The following is a 2,817-nucleotide window of genomic DNA, read 5'->3' on the forward strand; positions in this document are numbered from 1 at the left end:
GTGAAGGGAGGAGGGGGTAAAGGTGATAGGTCAGAGAGGAGGCTGGAGTGGATAGGTGGGAAGGAGAATGGACAGGTGGGTCAGGTCAAGAGGGCGGTGCCGAGTTGGAGGGTTGGATCTGGGATAAGGTGGAGGGAGGGGAGATGAGGAAACTGGTGAAATCCACATTGATGCCATGTGGTTGGAGGGTCCCAAGGCCGAAGATGAGGCGTTCTTCCTCCAGGCGTCGGGTGGTGAGGGAGCGGCGTTGGAAGAGGCCCAGGACCTGCGTGTCCTCGGCAGAGCGGGAGGGGGAGTTGAAATGTTGGGCCACGGGGCGGTGCGGTTGATTGGTGCGGGTGTCCCGGAGACGTTCTCTGAAGCGCTCTGTGAGTAGGCGTCCAGTCTCCCCAATGTCGAGGAGACCACATCGGGAGCAACGGATACAATAAATGACATGTGTGGAGGTGCAGGTAAAACTCTGATGGATGTGGAAGGCTCCTTTGGGGCTTTGGACAGAGGGGAGTGGGGGATAAGTGGCCGCAGGTTTTACAGTTCCTGCAATGGCAGGGGTGAGGGCAACTCAATGCTCTATCAAATAAAGACGAGCATACCACACGCATTCATCACGATCATGTCTGCCTGCAACTCCACTTCCATGAAACTCCGAACCTACACCCCCCAAGGCCTCGCTGCTCACAATTCCTCCTGCTTTCAACGGAAGACGGGTCACATTTTCCATTGTCGCCTACAGCCTGAGCGTGAAAGATGTTCCCTGAGTGCGCAGGACTCATAGAAATTCTCTACGCTGTCCTGCCCCAGTACTCTCCGCAGCCATTTGAGACAACACTGCAATATCAAGTTGTAAACAGACACAGGAAAGCTGCAGGAGTTCAGCAGCACCTGTTCCCCATTAGTGCTGGAAACTAGCTCTCGTGAACGGCATCACCATGGCTACTAAAATGCTCGCAAGGTAATTATTAATTCATAGCACGGACACAGACCCTTCGGCCTGTTATACTTGAGGTTAGATTTTGGGTTGTGGTTAGGTTTATGGTTCAGGTTAATGTTAAGGTTCGGGGTTAAGGTTAGGGTTAGGGTTAGGGTTAGGGATTGTGTTAGGGTTAGGGTTAGGGATAGGGTTAGGGATTGGTTAGGATCAGGGTTACCGAGAGGGTTATGGGGTTAGGGTTAGCGTTAGGGATTGGGTTAGAGTTAGGGATAGGGCTAGGTTTAAGGTTTAGGATAGGGTTAGGGTTTGGGATAGGGTTAGGGTTAGGTGATGGTTGTGATTACGTTTCGAGATGGAGTTAGGATTATGGTTAAGGTTGGGGTTAGGTGATGGTTGTGATTAGGTTTCGGGATGGAGTTAGGGTTATGGTTAAGGTATGTTTCTCCGTTAGTGTAGTCTCGTAGATTCTGTATTATGTGATTGTCCAAGCATCATCAACACGTACTCTCAGATCATGGGTCAGGGGAGAATGGGTCAACCCGAGGTCAAATCTCCCTCCTGAGTTAAGCAAAGGCCTGAATCTTTGTAACAATCTCAATAGCAATGTGCAGGAAGTCTTGCTCCTTCGTGAATTATCACTTGCTCCATCCATGGACATTCCTTCAACATTCAGTCAGTGAAAATAATTCAATCTGATTGTATCATCTCTGTGGCATAAGCACCTTTCAGCCTGAGTAATTTTGTACGCACTGAGGGGAGCGATCAATCTGTCCAAGGAACGGTCTGCCTGACACCAGACACTCCTTTGCCTTCTGCTCCTCATTCGGAGCCCCCCCCGAACCCCCCCCCCCCCCCCCCGCTGCATCGATCCCAAAACCTCCCCTCCCCTCAGCCCTGACTGACCAACCTCTCAAAATCCTCAGGCCCCTTCCTCACTGGCGCAGACCCCACCCCACCCCATCACCATTCCCTCAGTCATCCCCACGGTAGAATTTCTGCCAATTTTCCCAAACTAAGGATGTGACGTTAGCGTTCATTTCTGAGTGGGCCAGTGTACAAGGGCAGGGATGTGCTGCTGAGGCTGTACAAGGCTCTGGTCAGTCTGCATCGGAAATATCGTGTGTGCTGTTTCGTGCCCCGTATCTCAGGAAGGATGTTGCTGGCCCTGGATGGGGGGGGTCCAGAGGAGGTTTACAAGAACGATCCCGGGGATGAGGGGCTTGTCGTATGAGGAGCGGGTGAGGACTCTGGGTCTATACTCGAAGGGATTTAGAAGGATTGGGGGGGGTGGGGAGCTGATTGAAACGTCCAGAATACTGAAGGGCCTGGATAGAGCAAGCGTGGAGAAGATGTTTAGGAGGGACATGGACCCGAGGGCACAGCCTCAGAGGGAAGGGATTGAGATGAGGGGGAATTTCTCCAGCCGGAGTGGGGAGTGAATCTGTGGGACACATTGTCAAAGAGGCCTGTGGAGGGAGAGTCACTGAGACAGAGAGAGATGGGGTCCTGATTGGTGGGGGGTCAAGTGTTGCAGGGAGAATGGGGTTGGGAAACACATCAGCCATGATCGAATGGCGGAGAAAGCTCGATGGGCCGAATGGCCTAACTCTGCTCCCATGTCTTACGGTCTTATGTTGTGGAGATTTATTCATTCATTGGGATGTGGAGTCCACCGATAAGATCCAGGATGGTTCCGATACGGAGGGATTGTCTCATGAGCAAAGGTCGGGACTCGACCCAATGGAGGTTAGAAGGATAAGGGGTGACCTCGCACTGGGGGGATTGACAGGGTCAATGCTGAGAGGGTGTTTCCCCCTCATGGGGAGAATCCGGGACCAGGGGGAACAGTCTCAGAATAAAGTGGGGGGGGGGACAATTTAAGACTG

This window comes from Chiloscyllium plagiosum, unplaced genomic scaffold, assembly GCF_004010195.1.
Source record: "Chiloscyllium plagiosum isolate BGI_BamShark_2017 unplaced genomic scaffold, ASM401019v2 scaf_13818, whole genome shotgun sequence".
NCBI classification, from domain to species: domain Eukaryota; kingdom Metazoa; phylum Chordata; class Chondrichthyes; order Orectolobiformes; family Hemiscylliidae; genus Chiloscyllium; species Chiloscyllium plagiosum.